Below are 25,286 nucleotides of genomic sequence, written 5' to 3'. Positions count from 1 at the left end.
AGGTGCTTATGGACAGGCTGTTTGTACTGACAGGGTCCTGGAGGAATAAAGGAGACCTTGGTGAGTGAGTGGGCAGGCTTCCTAAGTGGAAGCAGCCAGCAAGGTCATCATCACCTGTTGGTTCAAGTGCAGATTTTGACATAATATAACTGACAGGTAAAAGCGAGGCAATAGACTTCCTGTAGGATCGCTGTGGAAAGCAGGCTGCTGGCAATCTAAAAATAATGGCTGACTTAGTGAACAGTTAATCTCATTTGTTTCAAACCACTCATAATTCCTCAAGGAAGGCCTATTTTCAAATGTATTTTCCTGTTTGTTATAAATTATCATAAGAAGGGATACGTAAAAATGATTTAAAAAAAGAAACTGAGGCCAGGTGTTCAATTTTGCCTGCAGAATTGGTGATCAGTATCATGACCAAGTAAAACAAATGTCCTGTTTTAAACTGGAAGGTATTTAACACATATTAAAATGTAACAATTTGAAAGAAATGTACAGAAAAGCTCTTTATTCCACAGTGACTTTTTAAGCCCAGTGTATATATTTAAAACAAACTTTAAATATCTAATCAGAGTTTTTTGAAATATAAACAAGTATTGCGTTTTAATCTTAGTTTAATGTAATAGTTTCAATGTAAGGTGTAGTGAGCTGAAGGATTTCGCTATTTTACCTTAGTACTCAGATTAGTCATGTAACTCTTTTTCTACATGTCATAAAAAATCCTCAGTATTTTATTTAACTAGTTTCAGTGTCTTTCAGTTTTTTTTTCTTTTTAGATTTATTTTATTTAAAAGAGTCACAGGGAGAGAAGAAGAGAGAGAGAGATCTTCCATCAGCTGATTCACTCCCCAGATGGTCACAACAGCTAGGACTGATCTGGGCCAGGCTGAAGCAGGTAGCCTGGAGCTTCATCCGGTTCTCCCACGTGGGTAGAGGGGCCCAGGGACTCAGGCCATCCTCTGCCCACTTTCCCAGGCACATTAGCAGGGAGCTGGGTTGGAAGTGGAGCAGGCAGGACTGGAATGGGCATCCATATGGGATACCTGCACTGCAGGAGGGGCTTAAGCGGCTATGCCGAAACATAGGCCCCAGCTTCTTGCTTTAATGGGGGAGAAAGAAATGAATTTGATATGAGCATCTAATCCCTCATAGTATTAATTATAAAATGTATCAAGGAGATTTTTATGCTGGACCAAGATTAGAGAATTCTTTTCCACTCCTCATGTCAAGCCGTCAGCAGGACTTCCTGACTGAGGGTTCTCTGGTATGGGGAATAAATCCTTTATAAAAATGTGCAAATATTTCCTTGGCAGAGAAACTGATTTTCCTTCATAGTGATGTTGTTTAAAAGGCAATAATGAAACTACAGAAGTAGTTCCGATGTGCATAGAATCCTTTTTCAGACACAGCAGAAAGAGATCTGATGTGGAAAAGAGGCTGAAAAGTGTAGCAAATTCTGTTTTTATTTATTCTCTCTGCATGTGTGTGCTGTGAGCTTCTGATGGCAAGAGCCATTATGTTCTCAGAGTGCATGGGACACAGGAGGCTCAGGAGTGCACACCACACAAATATTTGTTGAATGAATGAATGGATGAATGAATGACTATGACTTCTAGATCTTAGTTGGTAATTCTAGAAGCTACATGAAGACTCAAATCTTGCCAGTCATTGTTGGTAACCTCATCTGAATTATTTCTTCACTGACCTCGTAAGGCAGAAACAGGGGTATCTGCATTGTGTCATTGAATGGTCCCCGGTCTCTGCCAACAGATAAGAAATGTCAACAGCTTAACCCAGTAGCTTTCAAAAATAGCATAGTTGATGAAACTGGAAATTTAGGTGCCAGCTAGAAAGAAACCATTTGTCTTCAGCCTTAAGAAGAATAGACTGACGACAGATAGTCCCATTGGGAGATCAAAAATATTTTTTTAAAATATCAGAAGAAAACTCTTCGTTCTCAGTAAAGCATAAATAAGAGCCTGGTATTTTCAGCCATTCAGGTAAAGCATTGTGCAAACTTGAAGGCTAAGGCAAGGCACTGTGTTCCTTTAAGATTCCAGACTAGTTGGTTTGGTGTTTCCAATCATGCTGGCAGTTTTCCTCAAAATTTAAGGGAATATTTGCACAATGAACCAAGTTGTTGTGGGTTTCCTGGCTGGTGCCCCCCCCCCCCAACACACACCCCCTGCGGGGTGGGGGTGGCGACTCTGGCCAGGCATTTTATCCCATTGCAGACAACTCTGGCTGCTGTTCGTGCTGAAAATAGCTCAAAAGCTCTCTGAACGGTAGCACCACCCAGCAGCTGGGATTCTTTCCCCTCTCTTACTTGCCTTCTCTGCCTTTTTTTTTTTCCTTCAGACGCTTGGTTTGGACTTAATCTTAAACCTCTGGAGTTCAAGACCTTTTAAAAAGGGCTAAATAAACAATCTCTACATGTAAAAGGCCACTGACTCCTACTTCCTCTGTTGAGCCCAACTGTGGAACTCAGCTGCCTGTAGGTAAGGTTTTTATTCTGGAATTATTTAATTGTTTTTCTATCCGCTCATGACCAGTGTTTTCAAAATAACTTAATGATAGTGAAAATAAGGGAGGGATCCGAACGATTTCCAGGTAAATACTGTGTTACAGAGTACAGCAGTAGCATCTGTGCATTTTGTGGCTGTAATTTTAAACTTTGCTTGAAGCTCTCTGTAATATTGACCTGCAATAGACTTGACTTTGACCGAGCGCTGGCTCAGAACTCTAATTAAGCCTCATTGCACAAGATGCAGCCAGAGGGCTTTTCAGACATCATAATTTTGATGTTTAGGCTATGTTCTTGTTTTTAAGGGCATTTAAAAAAAAGATACAAACACCTGACAAAGAAAATAGATTAGTAATAGTTCTTGAAAGACAAAGAGTTATATTATATGTTCTGTTTTCATCTGTTCACTGCAAGGGTGGAATCAAAACAGTTGTTTTGAGGGGGGAGATTGTTTTTAGTTTTTTTTTTAATTGTTTTGTATATCCTTAGCACAATTTATGTGGATCAGTTTTGAGAATTTCTTTCTCAAGCCGAATCTTACCTAAGCTAATCTTTTGCTAGGCACATTTGCTGGTGAGTTTGTCTAATGTGACAATAAAATATTTGGGATAGTTTTCCAAGCCTCCCCTCTCTCCCTTCTTTTGCTTGTACTTCGCATTTTGCAAAGTACTTTGATCTGTGGACTTTAACTTCAAACATAACGTTTACTTTGATTGTGGGTATTTACTATGTTCAGTTAAAAGCCTTTTTTTTCCCCTCTTTCTCAGTTTCATGCTTTGATAGCCTTTCTTTTAAATAATTTACTGGGGCTTTGGTCTTTCTCACTGATGAGCCTTAGATTTTACTTCTGTGGGGACCCTTAACCAAGAGAAAAGGGCTTGCTGGCAAGACTTCTCGCCACTTAGACACTGACAACTCACTGCTCTGCTCCAAGCAGATGTGTGAAAGCAGGCAGCAAGTGACGGCACAGGACCCAGGCTGATTCTGTCAACTTGCATGTCCTGCTTCTCAGAACTCCCATGTGCCTTGCTTGCTGGTTTTTTTTTTTTTTTTTAACATAAACACTGAAATCCCTGAAGCTTAAAGGTTTTTCTTTTCTAAAGGAGTTCATTGCTGTCACAAACCACATGTCCAAAGAACATGCATTTTAAATGCATAGTGATTTTTTGTGTAACCAAAATCTTTTTTAAAAAAGAAAAAAGAAAGCAAAGGAAAATTAAAAAAAAAAAAAAAAAAACTAGCAAACCTCAGTAGCCAAAAGTGTGCTCTACTAGTGGAACTTCTGTGTGAGGGATAAAGAATGAAAAAAAAAAAACCAAAAACCAAATTTCCTAAAATGGGCAAATTATAGCACTTACTAGTCATTCAATCCACTTGGAACTGTTCTCTTATTTTAAGGACAGTTCATGTGTGTTTTACATTTGTTTTCTTTCCTGCCTCAAGCACAGGGCCTTTTCAAAGCCCTCAGTGTGATACTGAAGCGAATGTTGCCCAGTGAAAGTGCGCTCTGCTGAAGGTTAGGAATAGGATTTATCTAATGCTGTCGGGAGACCGTTGAAGTGCCAGTCAGTGACAGTGGCTCCACAGAGCTGTCACAGTCTGCGTCCCATATCCTGCACCTTGCTAGGACAACAGGAAGCAAGTGGCCGGCTGCAGCACACGACTTTGAAAGGGTGGGAACGACGGTGAATGCCATGGAAGAGATTCCTTCTGGGTTAGGGGCTCCTGCAATATGATCCCTGGGCTTCTCCTTAGCATGGAAAAATCCAAGCAGGCATTTGCAGTAGCAGTTAAGACCTCTCTTGAGATGCTCCTACCCCCCATCAGAGTGCCTCAGTTGGAGTCCCAGCTCCTCCTTTGATTCAAGCTTCCTGCCAAGGTGCACCCTGGGAGGCAGCAGTCCATGGCTCTAGTAGTTGGCTCCCTGCTGTGATTGTGGTAGACCTGGATGGAGTTCCTGGCTCTTAGTTTCAGCCTGGTCCAACTCCAGCTGTGGTGGGCATTAGGGGAGTGAACCAGCAGAAGGGAAATCTCTATTTCTTTCCGCGTCTGTCTCTTCAACTAAATTAAATATAAATTTTTAAATGTTTGGAAAACATTTTTATGAATTTTTTTTATTTCTAAAACTTGGCACTTAATGGCTACTTCCCCCCCTTCAAATCTGCACTGGAAAGAGCATATTAATCATCACATTTTCTGTGTATAATCACCATTATAAATCCTTCAGTTATGTTAGGTATGTGCTTTGGGCATATAGAAAGCTCCGTCAGTCCTGGGAACCCCTGGCTCAGCAGTGTGCGGTGTGAATGCAGTGTTGAAGGCACTGCAAGTTCCATTGCCAAATCAAATGGCACAAGGATGGTAGACGGCCACTCCACTGCTCTTTCTTCTCCTGTTTTGTTGCTGTTTTCTTTTCTCTGATACGTGTCACCCCTTTAATTTTAACTCTGAAACTTTGGGTTGTTTGGATGTGAAACTCAAGGGGAAACCCAGCCAAAGCCTCTGAGTTTCACACCGGTCCCACATGAAAGAAGTATTCTACCCAGCCTTGCTCGAAACTTGGCCCATGTTTGCCAAAAGTTTCATGAATGTCAGTGAGCCCGGATTTGAAACATAATCCAAAGCCAGGTGACTTCTGGTGACTTTGAGGCTTCATTGTATAAGTATAGAAGCTGTCAAACAAGGACATTCCTTATTTCCATATCTTTTTACAGTAATTTCATGTGGACACACTTTTTTTTTTTCCTCCAATAAACTCCCATTTGTTCCATGATAGTTTAAGTCCAAGTTCAATCCTAATATGAGTTTTTATAGCTGTGGTATTTAAGCATTGGCAAATAGATGTCTGCATTTTACATTCCAACACAGTCTGAACTACCGTGGTGTGAACATGCTGGCATAATTCAGCTGAAAGAAGGAAGTCCCAGGAGACCCGCGGAATGTCTTTCTGTGCTTAAATATGCCCCTGTGCTCATAAAGAACAAACAGCAGCATTTTGTCCAGGTCTATCTACTTGACACTGTGCCTTTTGTTCACTCTCAAAAGGTGGTGTTAAATATACTGGTGGAAAAATAATAAACTTCTAGATTTTTTTTTTGCCTGTTTTACTGACATACTCTCAGGGAACATTGTAACCATTGCAAAGTTCAGTACTATTACTTGTAATGTAGTGTATACCAAGAATAAATGAGTACTCAGTAGACTCAATTATCCTCAAAATCTGGGCAGCCTAGAGCTGACGTGTGTGTTAACAGTCAGATGGGACGTTGTGAAATGGTGTGTGTGTGTGTGTAGTGTGTATGCATATGTTGGTGGGGGTAGGGACAGGTGGAGAGGAAGAGAGGAGAAGAGAGGATTTGTAAGCTTTTTCAGCAAATCTGTCACATCAAACAAAAATAATCAAGTCGAGGATCTGAAAACATTCTTTTCTCTTGTTGATCATATAAATTTGTGTTGGCCGCACATTGCATTTTTTGGTATTATTTTTCTCATTAAAGACTCCCAAGTATTAGGATTCCAGACATAGTAAATAATACCCAATGAAAATATGACCAATTGGGAGAGACCTAGATAGTTGTAGATGAACTTGCATGAGTCAGTCTCTGAAGGAGCTTCGTCGTCTTCTGGCTGCTGTAAGATGCTAAGTCACCCAGGAAGCTTAGAGTTGATTTGCTATTTTCTTAGTGGGAAGGTTTCTAAACTCTCTTGAAGAATTGTTGTAAAAATGAATTTGTTGCTTCACTAACGCCTTAAACAGACTAAACTTAGTAAGATTTGTAGTCTACACTTATTAGAAAATTAAACTGCTATCAGATTTCATGTTGAAAATTTTATAGTCACTATTCTATTTAATACTATGCACTTTTATTTAAGATACAGTTTTAATTTAGCAAAATGATGATAGTTGGTCCGGTTATTGGATAAAGCATTTGAAAACTAGCAGTAACAAAACCTGGGGTTCCTATTCGTAGGAGCTGTAATTTGGCACCAACTTCACTATTCAAAGAGCAGCATTTATTGGTATATCTGAATTGATGTCCCCAAAGTAAGTATAATCAGCAGAGAAAGGGCAGACGCTTAAATGGAGGTTCTGGAGAATGTAAGCAAAAAACAATTCAGAACCTCCTACAAAGAGATTCTCTCAGACCACAAGTTTATTTGTATTCCAGTGTGAGTTATTGCAGTTATTAAGTTCAACTTTCCTGTTTTGAACACAAAAATATTCTTTTACTTTAAACACAAACTATTTTAGGTCAGAAACAAAATATCCATTGTAATATTTTTGTTTTTTTCATTTTTTAAATTTTATTTAAGTTATACAAGTTTCATGTATTTCATATATACAGATTTAGGAACATAGTGATACTTGCCACCCACTCACACTCCAACCCTTCTTCTTCATCCATCTCCCATTCCCACTCCTAATTTTTACAAAGATCGATTTTCAGTTTACTTAATAATCATACAGTTAACCCTACCCTATGTAAAAAGTTCAACACATAGTATGGAAAAAAAAAAAAAAAACATTGTTCCTCAACAGAAGAGACAAGGCCTATAAACAATCATCAAATCTTAAAGTGTTCATTTCATTCCAAAGCATTATATTTTAGTTACTCTATTAGTTAACTTGGATCACCCAGTATTTTCTTTTAGAACAATTTTAAATTGACAAAAGAATTGTGAAGATAGGACAAGAGTTCTCATGTGTCCCACACAAAGTTTCCCCTATAATTAATATCATACATAGCATATAGTGCCTTTGTTAAAATTAATGGGCCAGTATCTACAAATTGTTATTAAAGTCATAATGAACAGTCATATTTCCCTGATTGTCACCTAATGCCCGTCTTGTGTTCCAGGGTTCTATCTGGAATACCATGTCACATTTAGTCAATTATATCTCCTAAGGCTCCCCTTAGCAGTGACAATTTCCTTTCCTTTTTTTCTTTTCCTTGAGATGGCCTTTGACAATGTGAAGAAATGCTATCAGGTGTTTTGTAGAATGTCCTCCTATTGAAATTTTTCAGAGATTTTTCTAATGATCAGACTGAGGTTATGGGCTTGGGGGTGGAAGACCACAAGAAAAAGTGCCATTCTCATCTTATTATATCAAGGATACACACAGTCAGCATGACAAATCACTATGGATGTTGACTTTGATCACCTGTCTGGGTAGTGTTTGTCAGATTTCTCCACCTACGGAGTTACTTTCTCTTCATTCCCACACTGTACTCTTGTGGAGAAAGCAACTGTGTGCAGCCACATGTTAGGAGTGGGGACTTGTACTCCTCCTCCTTTGGGACAGAGCACAGAGCATTTGCATAAATTATTTAGAATTTTTCTACATGGGAGATTCGTCTATCCCCCCCATTTTCAAAATTCAATCATTTATTCATATCAGTTTGAACACATGGATATTTATTTTGTACTTTGGATTATAATCAAATACTACTTTACTTATTTTGTTATTCAAATTGTTCCAGCTTTGGCCATTCATGAGTAGTTTGTTCGTTCAGTTGAATCCCTTGTCGTTTTGACAAACACCCAATATTTTGAGTTTTTTTTTTTTTTTCTTGGCACTATAAGGTGTAACAGGCTCATTTTGTATAGCTACTGTCTCAGTCTTAAAATTGGCCATTTCTTCAAGAAGCTCTGTTCACTTTTGTTAAAGAAAGGTAGTGGTGGCTGGCGCTATGTCTCATTTGGCTAATCCTCTGCCTGCGGCACTGGAACCCCGGGTTCTAGTCCCGGTTGGGGTGCCAGGTACTAGTCCTGGTTGCTCCTCTTCCAGTCCAGCTCTCTGCTGTGGCCCTGGAGGGCAGAGGAGGATGGCCCAAGTGTTTGGGTCCCTGCACCCTCCCGTCTCTGCATGGGAGACCGGTAGGAAGTACCAGGCTCCTGGCTTTGGATTGGTGCAGCGCCAGCCATAGCAGCCATTAGGGGAGTGAACCAACAGAAGGAAGACATTTCTCTCTGTCTCTCTTTCATTGTCTATAACCCTCTCTCTGTCTCTCTCTCTCACTGTCTAACTCTGCCTGGCAAAAAAATTAAAAAAAAAAAAAAAAGGTAGTGGTGATAAAGACCAAGATAATCTTTTTTGGTTTTAAATGTGACCATATTGTATACTTGAAAAATATTTTATTTATGAATTTGCACTCTATAATTGATAATACCTTCACATGGTGTTTAAGGATAACCTTTCTTGCCTTTTTGCTTTTGCATATGCCTCTTTCCCTCATTTTTGAAACAAATTCAATTGTGATCAAAAAATGTTTATCATAAGTTTTACTGAGACATTCAAAGTCTTTGATGTAGTCTATAAAAGTTGAATGCAGAAAGTAGAAATTTGCTATTGCTCCTTCAAATAGATCTGAGGGTACTGTGATCAGTCAAGATCATTAAATGAACATGCATGGGATTCTGTTCTGTTTCCACTCCCTGTTTTCAAAGAGTTGTGCCACAGCAAATGAATAGTCTGGTGAGAGAGTAAAACACATTGATCCAAGCAGCAATAACTCGGTCAAAAAGGATGGTAATGTGCAGGTCCCTAGTACTGTGGGAGCACAGGGCTTAGATTGGCAGCTGGGCATAGGTTAGACCAGAAAATCAGAGGTATTATCATAGAGGAAAAGCTATATTGGAGTTGGGATTTTAGATTAGATAAAATGAGCATATTGTGAAGTAGGAAATGGCCCTTTCCCTGGCTGTACAGGGCATAACACCCTAACCTTTCAGGGAAGTAAATAACTTACAGAACATCACCTCTTAGTGGTGGAGTTAAAATAAGAAAGCAAATTGTATTCCTAACGTAAAGCTAAATACATTTTCTTCTTTTACGTCTACATAATGATTTTCTTTCAAGATAATATAAGACTAAAATTAGATGTAAGCATTTCTAAACATTATTTTGGCATCAAGGTAATGATGATAAAACCAAGAAAAAGAATGAAAAACTTAGTGAAAAGGTAAATTCAATAGAAGTAGAAGTTATCATTTGTCAAAAAAGTTTTGATAATGGCTACTGGTCTTTAGACAAAAACATTTCATTTTGTTCTTTTTTTTTAAACAACTTTCCTTTGAAAGTCAGTGCATGTCTCAAAATTAATTTCAATTTGGCACATACGCTTTCATTGTCTCACATGGTGAGAGCCATCTCTTAATAGCCATAGCTTGTAAAAACTTGTCTGAAAACAAACTGATAATTTTTATGCTATGGTGACAAAACTTGATAGTAGTGAGATTTCTATCCTCCAGACAGTATCTTATCTATTTTTATATTAAAATTAAAATGCATTAAAGATTAGAAATTATTTGTGTCCAAATCATCATTTCATATATTCACACTTCCCTTTTTCTGACTCAGTATTTTAAGTGACTAAATAAAAATGCATGTGTACAAACATTTAGCAGAGATCATTTTCTATCTCTTTTAATGAAAATTATGGTGTGTTATATTTAACACTTCAGTGTACTTATTAATTTAAGTACAGACAGGAAGGCAATTACGGGATTACTAGTAAAACCAAATAATTTTTAAATGAGCACAAATAACTAGTTTTAATACCCTAAGCAATTAAATGTCCCATTGCATGTCATAAGGGTCATTTTATATTGCTTCAATAATTTCATTCCTAAAGACTCCTTCCCCATTTTATATAAATCAGGGTTTTGTGTTTTAAGACTTTACACTCTGACTATACGTCAATGTCAACTAATACAGAAAACATGGATAAAATGTATAATAGCCCATCAAGATAAAAACTTGCAAATTTAAGAATTACTCTGGGGCCCGTGCTATGGGATAGCAGGTATAGCTGCCACCTATGAAAACAACATCCTGTAAGGGCGACAGTTTATGTTTTGGCTGCTCCACCAATCCAGCTCTCTTCTAATGGCCTGGGAAAAGCAGCAGCAGATGACCCAAGGCCACCGATGCCGGAGACCCGAGTGAAGCTCATTGTTCCTGACTTTCGTCTGGCCCTGCCCTGGCTGTTGTGGCCACTTGGGGAATAGACCAGCACATAGAAGTTCTCTCTCTTCGTATCTCTCCCTCCTTCTGTAACTCTATCAAATAAATAAATAAATCCTTTTTTAAAAAAAGTTATAAAGTCGCCTTAAAAATTACTTTACCATTTAAGAGAGGACTTTCTAAAAACCTACATAATAGTGTCAAGAAATATATGAACCAATGAATATAAAAATTAAATTTTGGTTAACTCTGGAGGTAGGAAGTAGATTTCAATAAGAGAGGTGCACAATGGGCTTTAATTGAATTTATACCTTCTACTTTAATATAAATGTGGGCATATGGACATCTATTATTCTTTTTAATGACTTAATGTCTGGGAAAAAAGAAGCCTGCATGAAAAGACTTTTTCCTCTACCTGCCATGACCTAGATGGAAGATGTAGTCCATATACAGAATGAATTGTAACTATATGGCCCAAGTGCTAACATTGACAGACAAGATTAACTTTTTATTTAAGTAGCCCAAATTTCTGAACATTTACAAAGAGACAAGGACCCAGGAGATGATACCATGGCTGGCCTATATTTCTGTATTCTTGTGTAGGGCCCAAAACTTCTATAAATGGTGAATTAGAAGAAAAAAATGAATTTAGTTCTTTATCAGACCAAGACATTTTGCGAACTTACATTCAAGGTAATTTTGTAGTGTGTGTCTGTGGGGAGCAACTCGGACTAGACTAAGTTACTCGAATTAAGACTTATTCTATGCATCTGCTCTCCCACAATATGGCGCTGGGAGAGGAATAAACAGCTTCTACGCAGCTGCCTCTCGCCAATTTGATTGACTGAGCTACAGAAGCCGATCTTGCTCCTGATTGGAGGAGAGCAGCGTACTCGGCGTGTGGGTAGCAGAGTTGGGAATGGTGGAAGAGGACTATAAAGGAGGAGAGAGACAACATGCACCAGGAACATCTAAGGGGAACATCCCGATAACATCTGAGCAGCCCCCGAGAGAGCCGGCCGGCGGTGTGCTGCTCCCCCGTGGAAGTGGGGAAAGTGGCAGGGGGAACCGCCCTTCCACGGAGGTGGAAGGGTTGGTAGCCAACCCGGGAAGAACCAGCAGCAAACCCGGGAAGGGCCGAGCAGACCAAAGAACAACGCAGGGTCCTGTGTCGTTCCTCCGCGAAGAGGGGGAGCGACATAATGGTGCCGTGATTCGGATATGAAGCCTAGGCAGGGTTCAGTGTCGCTCCTCCACAAAGAGGGGGAGCGACATGTGTCTTTGCATATATCTTTGCTATGAATGCTCTTTAAACAATCAAGTAGTTTCTCACTATGCCTTACGAAAATTTATAATGAAGTTTGAATCTAACAGTGAATAAGCATATAGCATATATGTTCCTACCTCTTTAGAGGTGCAATAGACTAAGAAAAAAATGATGCTTGTCTTAAGATTTGTGCAATAAATTATGGAAAATGACTACAATAGATAGGCAGTCCCCCCAGTTGTCACAGGACAGTGATAATACAATGCATTATGCACAGGTTCCCGTTAGCATAAAACTGTGCAGAGCAAGGACTGCCTATTTTTTTTTTTAAAGATTTATTTATTTATTTGAAAGAGTTACGCAGAGAGAGAGAGAGAGAGAGAGAGGTCTTCCATCCACTGGTTCACTCCCCAGGTGGCTGCAACAGGAGTGTCGATCAGCAGCCAGGAACTTCTTTGGGGTCTCCCACGCAGGTGCATGGACCTAAGGAGTTGGACCATCTTCTCCTCTCCCAGGCTATAACAGAGAGCTGGATCAGAAGTGCAGCAGCCAGGACTCAAACTGGTGCCCATATGGGATGCCAGTGCCGCAGGCAGAGGATTAACCAAGTGAGCCACGGTGCTGGCCCATGGGGCTGCCTATTTTTAACATAGAGACTCTACTCTTTAACTTAATACATTTCTTCTAATTTGATTTATTCATAAAATTTACATATGCACATCTGCTCCTTAATATTTACACTTGACACTTCTTTGATTTCACAGAATCAAAACTAGTAAATTTTCATTGCCATTTGGCAAAAATCGATGTTCAATTTGAAAATATTCATTCAGGTTTTTTTGTATTTGTTTTATCCATGGAGGAATTCTGATATGTTGAAATGGAAAAGCTGGTAAACATCACCATCTTTTCTAAAATTTTGACAAACGATGGATACTGTTGAATATCTTTTTCTGTTTTTTTTTACAAGTAATTTCACACATAGTCTGAAAATTCAGTGCAAGCCAGAAGTATTCAAATTTAAAATCATTAAATTCAAAGAAAAGATACTTCCCATGTTTCCAGGTGTGTTTTTGTAATAGTAGTAGTAGTCGCTGTTTTGTTTTGCTTGGCTGGGCCTGAGAATTAAGGCAACATAAGACAGATCAACAGAACCAGAGATTTCAGAATTTGAAAGTGAAGACTCCAAAAATGCAGTTAGAATTGGACACCTGCATACTGAATCAGACTAAGAATAGTAAATTGTGAAATGTGACAAGGCAAAGGAGGTTTGGCCAGGGTGGTCGATCGGTGGAGAAGTCGCTGGGAAGGTGCGGGCCAGTGTAACAGGCATGTTTTACCGATTTCCCCCAGCCTCAGTTTCTAGTCCTTGCTGATAAGACCGATACTTTCCTTCTGGCACAGGGAGGACATTTTTCCCAGCACAATTCCATCTGCTTTTAAGAAACAGAAGGAAGGTCATAGTGACTTCTTACATCTGCTGTTTTACAAGTACCTTTAACCTAAAACAGTCAGTATGCCAAGGGGCATATTTTGGGTTGACATGCCCTGAACCGTTTCATCGGTAAAGTCCATGAAGGTGTGTGTGTGTGTAATTAAATATTAAACAGTAAGCCTAACACTTATGCAGTTCTAATAACTCAAAGAATAACTTCTAATTTCCTCGTGTCAATGTTATTAAAGGTGAGAGGCAATGTATTAGTCAGTGTGAAGTAACGTTTGGAAATGGATGCCAGGGGGAAAGGCTTAGATTGCCAGCCTTAGACGCAGGTGAATCCCTGACCTGCATTCAAATCTCTTCTCCTCTGCCTTCTGTGACACTGGCAGCTCCTGGCTTTCCTTCAATTGCTCTGATTTCGCCTTCTGAATTCCCCTTGCAGGGGCCTCTTTCTTTGGCTGAGCCTCAGTGCAGTCCCTGGGATCTGTGCCTCTAGTCTCCGTCTCCGCTGTCTTCCCTGAGTTCACCTCTTTCCTCCCTGATGATGATCCCCAAACCTCTGTCTCATCCCTGATCTGTCACACGGGCTCCTGACTCACATTTCCAAGCAGCTGGTAAACTCGTTTGAATGCCTCTGAGGACCTCAAACTCTGTTTTTCTTTTTCTTTTTCTTTTTTAAAAATTTATTTATTTATTTGAAAGTGTTACGCAAAGAGAAGAGTGCGTGCACGCACGAAACACACACACACACACACACACACACACACAGAGGGAGGGAGAGAGGGAGGAAGGGAAGGAAGGGAAGAGAGAGAGAGAGAGAATCTTCCATCTGCTGTTCAATCCCCCAAAGAGCCGCAATGGCCAGGGGTTGCCCAGGCTGAAGCCAGGAGTCAGGAGCCTCCTCTGGATCTCCCACATGGATGCAGTGGCCCAAGCACTTGGGCCAGCTTCCTCTGCTTTACCTGCTGTGCCACAATGCTGGCCCCAAAACTCTGTCTTTCTAAAACTCACCACTTTCCCACCCCCTACATGCTCTTCCCGCCTAAGCATGTATCTTGATGAAAGGCTCATCAAGGGGGCCGGGCCTGTGCTGTGGCATAGCGGGCAGGTAAAGCCACCATCTCCAGTGCTGGCATCCCATATGGGTGCTGATTCATGTCCCGGCTGCTCCACTTCTAATCCAGCTCTCTGCTGTGGCCTGGGAAAGCAGTAGAAGATGGCCCAAGTCCTTGGGCCCCTGCACCCGTGTGGGAGAACTGGAAGAAGCACCTGGCTCCTGGCTTTGGATTGGCGTTGCTCTGGCTATTACTGCCATTTGGGGAGTGAACCAGCAAATGGATGACTGACCGACCTCCCTCCCTCTCTCTCTCCCTCTCCCTCTCTCTCTCCCTCTCTCTCTCCCTCTCTCTTTCTCTCTCTCTCTCTCACTCTGCCTTTTAAATAAATAAATATTTTTTAAAAAGCATCAAAAAGATAACAAAGTTGAAGCATGTTGCCAGATTTTCATTTTCCACAACATACAGAGAAGCAGAGCAGAAGGAAATAAAAAGCATACCTATGATGCAGCCATTGATCTGACCTTTATCGCCTGCATATGAAATGAGAATGTGGGCAAATATATGCAAGCATGTAGTCTTCACAGTTACAGTCATATTAGATTTTAAAATAAGTGCATTGCATTCAATGCAATTTTAACCAACGAAATTTAAAAGAAAACCACTTCCCTAATCATTATCTTCAAGAGTCCCTATAATTAAAATGTGTTTTTGCATAAATCAAAGCAACATTATCTCAATGGCATTAGAATGAAAATTCTGACCCTAAAAGATTTCTTCTTTTAGAAAAAGACTCAAATTCTGGACAGTAGAGTCCTGACTACTCTTCACATCCGTTCTCTCTGCCTTCCAGAGCTATTGCCCACATAAACTAGCTTTGCAAAGTGACTTCCCGTCTGCTAAACTGTCTTATGAGACAGCAGCCCTGCTATCTCCTGGTCTGGATATAAGGACCAGGCGAGGTGACTGGACCAGGCAATGGAAGTAAAGTCAGTACATTGTGCTGAGGCATAAGAAGCCTTGTGTTCTCCACAGTGCAGGGCAGGACTGGCAATGTTTCTAGGCTCATTAGTAAGGAAAGGGTGTGGCTTGCTGTGTTGGCCATGGGACAGAGATCCAATGTCAGCCTGGATACTTCCCTCAAAGAACCCTTTTCCTCAGACTCTCTTTCTGATGCAGTATTGACAATATTCACAAACCAATAGCTGCTTCGCCATTTACTATGTACTGATGTGGTGACTGTAGGAGGAAATGTTAAGTGTTAAAAATTGTGTTAAAAAGTTCGTATTCACATTGCAAAATTGGAAACCACAAATTCCATATTATTCATCTATCGTAGAAAAAGGAGCTTTAAGAAATAAATCACTGTAAGGCCAACACCATGGCGCAGCGGGTTAATCCTCCACCTGTGGCGTGGGCATCCCATATGGGTGCTGGGTTCTAGTCCCGGTTGCTCCTCTTCCAGTCCAGCTCTCTGCTGTGGCCCGGGAGGGCAGTGGAGGATGGCCCAGGTCCTTGGGCCCTGCACCCCATGGGAGACCAGGAAGAAGCACGTGTCTCCTGGCTTCAGATCGGCATAGCTCCAGCTGTTGCAGCCATTTGGGGAGTGAACCAAGGGAAGGAAGACCTTTCTCTCTCTCTCTCTCTCTCTCTCTCACTGTCTGTAACTCTACCTGGCAAATAAATAAATAAAATCTTAAAAAAAGAAAGAAATCACTGAAGGAACAAAAAGAGATCCTTATGACAATATTTCACTCTATGAATGTGAAACTACGTAAAGCATTAAAAGCAGTTAACTGTGTTCACTTAAAACATTATTTGGTTTTACTAGTAAACTCCAAATTTCTGTCCATTCTGGTTTATACATAAGATAATTCTTCTTAAATTGATGAACATGACTGAATAGTAAATGTGGCATTTAACAAAAAATATAAAAATAAGAAATGGAATCATATTCTGAGATAGTAAAACATTTCCACACTGAATTATTATCATAATGAAAATAGATATAACTTATGCTTAGATATAACATATGCTTAGCATCGTATTAAGAATAAAATTCTAAATGGCTAACTTCTGGCTCTTTCAACATTTCCTACATCATTGCTTTTTATATCATAATCAGCAGTCATCGGCTGAGGGTCTGCTCAGTACTGTGTACTGACCTCTCTGACCCTCACTGGGGACATCATCTGAGAAACTCACAGTGAAGGGAGCCAGTTTTTGAAAGGTAATTGTCCAAGTAATCATGTAATTAAAGTTGTAACAAAAGCCGTGAAATGAAGATGTAGAATCTATAATTTGGAGAACCAGTGGTCAATGACAAAAGGACTGCTAGATCTGCGCTGAGTGAAATGATCAGGGAGGTCAATTATTTAGTGTAGGAGTCAGGAAAGGCATTGCCCTGTGACACATCAGGAACCCCTTTTATGCATAGTTGAGCCCGAGAAATTAAGATGTGTAGATTACGATTCCTCCCAAAATACTCCCTAACCATGAACACCCACCCTTTAAGTACAGGTGAATTTAATGTAATGGCCTTTGTCTATGAGCAAGATTATCTTTACAATGATAGCTGTCTGCACTGGTACATGTGAACTATATGTGGATGTAACTATCAAAGAAGTATTATTTATTAAATAATCTGTGAATGTGACTTTAGTGAAAAACTTTTTTGAACTTTCAGTATGGATTTTCAAGGTAAACATCCAAGAAAAATCTAACAGAAGGATATTGAAACAAAATTCTCAATGAATAAAGACATGACTGTGGTTATGAATTCCAATATTTGAACATATGTTCAGATGTTTGCTTTGGGACATTTAAGGAGTCAAATGTGAAAGAAAATGTTTAAAATTTTCTTCCTTGCTTTGAACTACATTTCAAAGAAGTACACAATTTTAACATAAAAGATATATTTTCTCCGTAGACCAACATGAGCGTGTGTATGCATGTGTGTATGAATTAAATCTTGTGTTTGGAGTTGCATCCATTAACTTTTACTATGTGACTGAAATAGCAATCATTTATAAAAAATGCATGCTGCTTTACTGGTATGGTGACAAATGTTCAGAGTAAGATTGATGACAACTCCTTCTACTCATCTGCATTCTGAAAGTCAGCAACAAAGTTGATTTCTTCTATTAAATGCCAATATTTTCACATAAAAATATCTACATGCAACCTAAGAAAGACAAATGCACTTTTTAATGAACTGCACATTTTATTTTTCTGGATATGTTCAGGAACTCACTTGTAAACAGCAGATGAGTTCTTTTCTGACATTTCTTTTCCAGGGATCAGTATTGCTCTAGCAAATGCTACTAATGTCACAAAATCTGTGCAGATACATTATACATAGGATGCCTGCCTATATAGACACATTCTGTTAGTTTTCTGGAATATTCATCCCCCATGTTTGGCCAAATCATGGACAGTAATAAAAATGAGTCACTTTCAATACATAGTATACGTACTTATTCCTGATATCCTGAGAGCTAGGAAATGTAAGCATAGCTGGGGACTGGGAATATGTTCAGGAATGAAAGTGGCAGTTGGTGTACTCTGGGTTGTGCTATCCTTCAGTAGATGTCATTTCAATGAGCCAACTTGAAGTGGAAAACAAAGATTTCCCACATGGGAATATCAAAATGCTATGTTACAGAGTATTTTGTAGAAGTTGAAGACCTAGCATTGATCAATTGTTAAAGGTGGAAGAAGTAAATAAGAATAATGGAATAAGTAAAGATAAGCTTTGAGAATGGAATGATTTAGACTTATAACTACAGAATCTTACAAGTTCATTCTACTGCATTCTATGTGGAATTTCACCATCTATCTTCAAATATTCACCATTAAAGATGCCTTCTTAAAGAATTTATCCAAAATGCAGCAAAATCTTACCAAATTATTCCAATTTCCACATATTTTGTGGAAAAAAAAAACCTTTTCAACCTCTAGGAAACTCATCTAATTAATGTATTTTTTATGTCTTCTGCACTTAATTCATTCACTATTATGAGACTTAATGAATACTTGTATCTATGTTCTCTCTACTCACTACTGTTAAATGTGCTATATCATATGCTCTTTGCTATTGTTTGAATGTTGAATGTTCCCAAAGTCCCAAGTATTAAAGGCTTGGTCTTTAGAGTGGTGCTACTGGGAAGAGAGGAACTTTTAGGGGATGTGACCTACAAAAGATTCTCAGATCACTGGGAGTGTGTCCTTGGGAGATAACTCTTACAGGATCTTTGTTATAGAAACTTGTGTTTGTTCTCTGTCTCTCTCTGTCTCTCTCTCCCTTTCCTGGATTACCATGTGATTCATCCTCTGCACAAACTCTACCAGTCATGGGGATCTTTACCAGAACCTTTATTATGCCATTTGGACTTTCATTCTCCAAAGTTATGAGCTAGATAAACCTCTCTTTCTTTCATGAATAATTTGTCTGAAGTATTTCATTGTAGTGACAAAAAGATAACTAGTATAGTCATCTAACTCAACCCTTTGAAAAAGACATCCCTTTCTTTCCTCCATGCACAAACTTTATTCTATTTGTAGATATATCAAATGGAGCTCCTTACCCTCACCTGTCAATAGAGTACAACAGAGCCTGATGGTGTGTGCATTTTAAGAATTATGGAGGAAAAAAACAATCAACTCTTTGAGGCTGATATTTAAAAGATGTTCTTATTATATTAGGCAGAGAGAGTTTTCAATTCCTATTTTGTATCTTCAAGCAAGAAGTGATTCTTCTTCTTGCAAGCTTTTAGAATACCACAGGATGTGGTACAGTCTGGCATTCCCATCACTCTTAAGGTGTCCTCATCATTCTGTGTCTGTATTCACTCAGGCAGATAAAGTCTGAGCAGCTTCTAAGAGCAAAGCACTATTCCGAATGCTTGCGACACGTTGATGAACGACCTCAATAAAAATCCTAGCCCCCAGAGAGCTTGCATTTCCATTGGAGAAACAAAATATAAACATGTAAGAAATTATGTAGCGGGTAAGAAAGCAAAATAGTACTCACAAAGCATTGCAGGGGAGAGGATGTGAGGAAGATCTGTGTTGGGAAATGTGCACCTTGGAATTTTCAGTTTTGGTCAAGGAACTTGAAGGAGGTGAGGGAGTTACCCACAATGCTGTTTGAGTCTTCCTTGAGACAGATGTGTTCTAGGCAGAGGGAGCTGCCTCCCTGCTGCAGAACAGCAGGGAGGCCGGTACAGCTGCACTCAGGAGGAAGAAAGGGAGCGCCCTGGAAGATGAGATCAGAGAATCTCCTACACTGTGAAGCATCACTCTGACCGCTGTGGTGAGAGTGGTCTGTGGGGAGGGGAGGGTGGACACAGGGAGGCTAATGAAACAGCCAGGGGAGGAAGGATGACAGCTTGGCACAGGTGGAAACAGAAGAGGTGGCAAGCAGGGCTGGTTCTCCGTGATGTATAAAGTCATGAGATTGAATGAAGTGGTGAGTGTAGAAAGGAAAGAAGACCTAGTCCTGGGCATTCCAAGATTGAGAGGTCAGGAGAAGAGAGAAACCAACTAACGAAACTGAGAAGATAAGATAGGAGATAAAGCAAGATGGCATTGGGTGTTGGAAGCCAAGGGAAAAAGGGGGATGGGGGCATGATCAAGTGAGGCAGTGTTGATGTTTTAGAGTTGACCAGTGAATTGCTTACTGGCGAGCAACTGGTAGGGTGGTATAATTCTAGAAAGTCCTTTGTGTGATATTTTTAAAAATTGAAGTATAACACAAGAAAAATTATGCTAATTTGCTGGCTACTTGTAAATTATTATTTAGACCTGAAAGTGTCTGCCTCATTAGTCTTACTGAATGTGTTGATTAACTGTGTGCCGTGATGTCAGCAGTGCCCTGAAGAGGAGCTTCTACCCAGCTCTGCATACATCCAGGAGAGAAGTCTACATCCTGGCCATTCATCTCTATGTTGACAGTCTGTAGCAATTTCCTTTTATTACACTCAATCACATCAATGCGTCTACCAATTTGTTTAAGCTATTGCTTGGAAGTAACTCCAAAATATGAGTCAAATGGGAGAGCCACCATTATGGAAATTATTTGAATTTTTTTAATCATCTAACCCTGATTTTTGCTATCCAGTTGTAAACATGTGGGTGGAGAGAAGGCAGATGTTTGATATTGGTACAAACAACTGGCACTGAAGATACCTGCTAGTATCTTGAAATTGTTTTATAAAGACATAGGTTACTAAAGTTTCTTAAGTGTCTGGTGAAATTATCAATGAAGAAAAACATTTACAAGAATCTTTGCAACTTAGAATGCACACTTAAAGACTAAAAGTTTATATGAGGCTTAGTTATTTTTCCTACTTAGAAATCAAAATCTAAAAATCAATAAAGATATTTTGCCCTGTTCTACCTTTTCACATTGATTAATCATATCTCATTTCAGAAGCTAGCTATGAAATGGCAACATGATAAATCAGATGCTGCCCTTTATAAGGTCATGTGAAAATTCAAGTACTATTCATGATTGAGTATGGCTGGAAATACACATAACTTCATAAAATCATGTTTCTCCAAGCGGTTTTGCATCCATTAAGTATCTCAGAAGCTACTGAGGTCCAAAAGAAGGAAACTAACCCAGACAATACCTTAACTTCCAGATCAGGGCCCCTGAACAGAGATTCCTGCTTTTCCATGTAGTTCAATGAGAAAACCATGCAGATTTCCAACTATACTCAACAATGAATAGTACCTGAATTTTTACCTGGTTTGAATATATATGTATATATTTTAAAAAGCTCTGAACTGGCAGGTATAATTTCTATCTGGAAAATGAGCTGCCTAGAGCCATGATCTTAAGACAAAGTAAACTTTGTGAAATATTCTCTTTATTGAACTGACTGCCTAGGATTTTGGAAAATATATCTAATTAAAAATCAGTGTAAGGGGTGTGCACTTAGTCTAGCAGATAATACAACAGTTAAGATGCCTAAGCCTCATATCAAAGCACCTGGATTCACTTCCCAGCTCTGGCTTCTGACTCCAGCTTCCTGCTAATGAAGATTCTAGGAGAAGGTGGTGATGGCCTAAGTAGTTGAATCCAGCCACCCACTTGGGAAACCAGAACTGAGCTCCCAGATCCTGGCATTGGCCCATTCCAGTCCCAACCAATATGGACATCTTGGGTGTGAACCAGAGGATGGGAACCCTCTCTCTGTGTCTCAAATGAAAATTCTAAAAAATATGATGTGAACAGCCAAGTCATAGCTGAATAAAGGTAAAAAATGTAAATTTTATTTAGAATTAAATTCCACAGAGCTACATGTTCTACTGTGACTAGTGACGTGTAATGACATAGATAAAAAAGTCATGAGCTGGACAGAGAACTTCTGTTGAGTGCCTACCATTTGATCTTCTTGGAACACCATTTCTTCAAAAGCAGTAAATGAAGAGTTTATTTCATGTATATTCTGCCAACTGCCAGTCAAAATCATTCACACACTATTAAAAATTCTTGGATGTCTTCATTTGTTTCCATCAGGCTGCCTTAATTTTTTGGTTCCTTCAAGACAATTTTTGTACAACTCTAAAACTTTTAAAATTTCTGTTATTTATTTTGCATTTTAACTGATGTTGGGATATGTTTTCTGATGTACAAATTTAAATCTGTTCTAATAAACATGAGTATAAGAGATCAACAAAGTAAGATGAACAAACACTGAACAAACAAATCTTATGTCAAGCAAAATATGAAGAATGAGAAGACATTTCCTTTCTTTTTATATATAATTAGAATGAAAGGTCTTGAAAGAATGAATATGCCTATTCTTCCAGTTCTAAATGCTGACTGCTAAGAAGAGCAAAGTAAGACCTTTGGCTCTTGCCATTTGACTTAATGTGTGGCCTGCTCCTGATTGGTAGGCAAATCTAGATTTTCATGAATTGCTACTACCCCAAGCTCTATAAAAATTTTCATGGTGCCAGTAAAAATGTAACTGACTTTATTCAGTCTCCGATATTTAGACCAGATTTGAAGTTATGCATTTTATGAGTAGAATACTGTTTTTCATGCCACACTCCTCCTATTTGTGTTTGATGCCTATTATTTTCTTGTGACTTTTCCCTCCACATAATTGAAAGGAGCATAATTCTGATGTAGTCTACGGATAGTGGAATCTATGGTCCTGCTCCAGGTGCCAGTAAGAAGATGTAAGTGACGTTAATCACATCTTCCCCAAGGGCCATGGTTGCAGTAGAAAACAAGGCTGTCAATGACAAGGTAGAAAGAGGGGTAGGGTTGCTTGAAGATAGGACAGTGGTCTGGGGGAAGTGATTGTTGGGGTCATGACCAGTTTGCCAGACACACGCTTACCGTCTTGACACAGCCTACTATTGGTTGTGTTCAAAACTATACTTCAGATCAATGCTCTGTCAATGCAAGATAATTGATCGTTGATAATGTATCTATCAAGCATAGAGAAATTGCAAATCGGGAGAAGGGTATTCTACCAGTTTGTCAGAAACTATGCTATGTATTTCAATGAATCCAATTTCTCTTTCTCCTGGGAATATATTCCCCAGCCTTCTCTACAGTTGGGAGGACCCGCATACTGATGTCTGTACAGTGAAGTGGCATATACCCCTGGCAGATCTGCTTGGTAAAACTTATGCATGATCCTCTGTGCTCTCTCTCTGCTGTCATCCACCAACTGGATTCAAGAAATGTGGAGGATTCTGAGCCCCTGTGGCATGGTGGAAGAATAGAGAAAAGGAGCCTCATTCCTAAATGACTGCTTAGAGCAGAGGCTTCTTCATCCCCCATGGACCTGCACTGGGCATAGTATTAAGCTACTAGAATTACAGTAGCTGGACAGCCTTATACCATTGGTGAAACTCTAGAACTATCTGACTTAAAAATATGCCTTAATAATATGCCTTAGTAGATTTGATGACTATCTATGAAGATATGTTTATCAAGGATTTTTTTTAATAAAAGAATGATGTCAGAAATTCACATCCATTGGTGCTCTGGTTTTAAAAGAATGGGGGAAAAAAGAGAATTTTAGTTTTCTATTCCATATGTAACATTTAGGTTACATATACAGCTTGTCTTTTGGCCAATGCTGCTTAAACATTTCTGCCTCCTAAGAGGATAAGAATTACTCCAGTGAAACTAAAGAATGCACAGATCTGGATTTTTAATCCCCCCAAACAAAATTATTATCCTTTTGACTTCCTCTTAGAGGACCATTTTAATAAATAATCTTTCAAAGAAAACTTAAAACTTGATTAGTCAAATTCTAAATCAGTACCCCAATCAAAACTTACCAGATTATATTTTAGGACACATATTTTACCTTGAACTTCTCAATGAATTAATTTAAACAAAGAAAATTAACATTTTTATTCAGTGCAGCGTATATTGCATTTTATTGTTATGCTGTGGTTATGTCACCTGCTCATTTTTAAAAACTACATCTATCTTTTTAAAGAATATTCCAAACAATTCTTCATCATCATTAATTAAATGACTTAGGCAATGAAGAATGTTAGTGGTGTCGTTAAAAATGCTATAGTTCTATTCCCCAAAACCTTTTATTTTTATTTTTGCATGGGTGGGTCAGTGTCCTACAAAAGTGTGGTGAATACAGAATTAAAATTCATTCATTAGGTCTAATTAGGATCAAATATTTATTATGCACCAGTAGCTGCACTGAGTGTCCTTTCTAGGATGGAAATTGTCTGTGGCTAATGTGCTGTAGCAACTTCTGTGGTGCCCGTGGTCGCATTAACCAAATCTGAGATTGGTTCCCTCCTTGTGGAATGTCTTTCATCTCAATCGCTGCTCTTTGTTTGGCTGTGGTTTCCCCTGGCACTCTAAATGTGGCATATTAATGCCAATTTGGAGCTCAGATATTATGAATAATAGATGTGTAATAGGTTCTCATCTGATACACAGCCATTAAGTACTTCAAAAGGGACAAGGATTCTCCAGAATACCCATATTTGGAATGGCTATATAGGTCAGAATTTATTAGTAGTTTTGAAAGATAAATGTGTAATCGGACCAGTGGCTGGGTTTATTGTAGCTGTCACTTCCTTCACTCTCTTCTGTAAGGTCATTTTCCACTCACTGTATCTAAATTCTTTCTCAAAAGGACTGTATGCAGCATTTCATGGCTGTCCATTGGTATGATTTTGATGGAAGTTTTTCAATTTATTTAAAAAGGGTGATGAAGCTGAATATATTCTTTTAAAAGTCTGCTGCAATTAGCACATGAATACATTAAAGAGATATAACTTCAGTAACAACTGTTGCTAAAATCTATTCCAAGTAAATGCCTGTTGTTACAGAAATGCTGTTTTTGCAGGCAAGCAAGGTAACATTTTTTAAAAGATATTTTGTTTTCACCTACAGTGTCTGAATTAGGCTTCTTAGCCTTGGCACTGTTCATATTTGAGCTAGTTAGTTCTTTATTTTGTGAAACTCCCTGGTTGGCTGTTGGATGTGTAGCAGCATCCCTAGCCTCTATCCATGAAATGCCAGTTAGCATCCCCATGGCTCAGTTGAGACAACCAAAAATGCCTCCATATTGACAGATGTTCCCTGGGAAGCACAATTGCCATGGTTGAGCACCACTGTGTTAGATAACATCTTCCTATTTCAATGTAGAGGTGGCTAATTTGTCTGTAGATGCTCATTCCAGGAAACACCCTTCTCCAGGGTACTGTGTTCCTGCACCTACATCTCCGTGGAATGTCAGACGCCTTTCCCTGACCTCCTCTATCTCTATTCCCTGTTACCTGTGCCTGCACCTGTGCACCGCTCTCAATTTCTCTGTTGTGGGCAATATGTATCCACTTTGGTTCATTCCTTTGCCACTCAATTTAGCAAAATGGCAAGGATGACCAGCAAGCTCCTGTATATTCTCCTTTTTGTCAGGCATGTCTCGTTTCAGTCTGCCTTTGGTTTTCCTCGTCTCTTGGTTTTTCAGAGCTACTTCTCATATTCAAACTGACTTAGCTACCCAAGCTTCTTTTCAAAC

At 39.1% G+C, this 25,286-nt stretch overlaps 1 protein-coding gene across 46 annotated transcripts in view; it reads left to right on the top strand.

The window, feature by feature from the left end:
• Positions 1 to 25,286, top strand: part of SORBS2 (sorbin and SH3 domain containing 2) — a 232,794-nt gene that overhangs the window by 35,319 nt on the left and 172,189 nt on the right. For 19 of the 46 annotated variants that reach the window (XM_070068413.1, XM_070068399.1, XM_070068383.1 and 16 more), the window contains exon 1: positions 2,360 to 2,498. The gene's annotated coding sequence lies outside the window, so the exon portion shown is untranslated. Of the gene's footprint in view, positions 1 to 2,355; positions 2,499 to 25,286 lie in introns of those variants that run through there. The other 27 variants (XM_070068408.1, XM_070068417.1, XM_070068407.1 and 24 more) reach the window with 4 other exon arrangements.

This window comes from Oryctolagus cuniculus, chromosome 2, assembly GCF_964237555.1.
Source record: "Oryctolagus cuniculus chromosome 2, mOryCun1.1, whole genome shotgun sequence".
Taxonomy (NCBI): domain Eukaryota; kingdom Metazoa; phylum Chordata; class Mammalia; order Lagomorpha; family Leporidae; genus Oryctolagus; species Oryctolagus cuniculus.
This window is presented reverse-complemented; position numbering and strand designations above follow the sequence as displayed.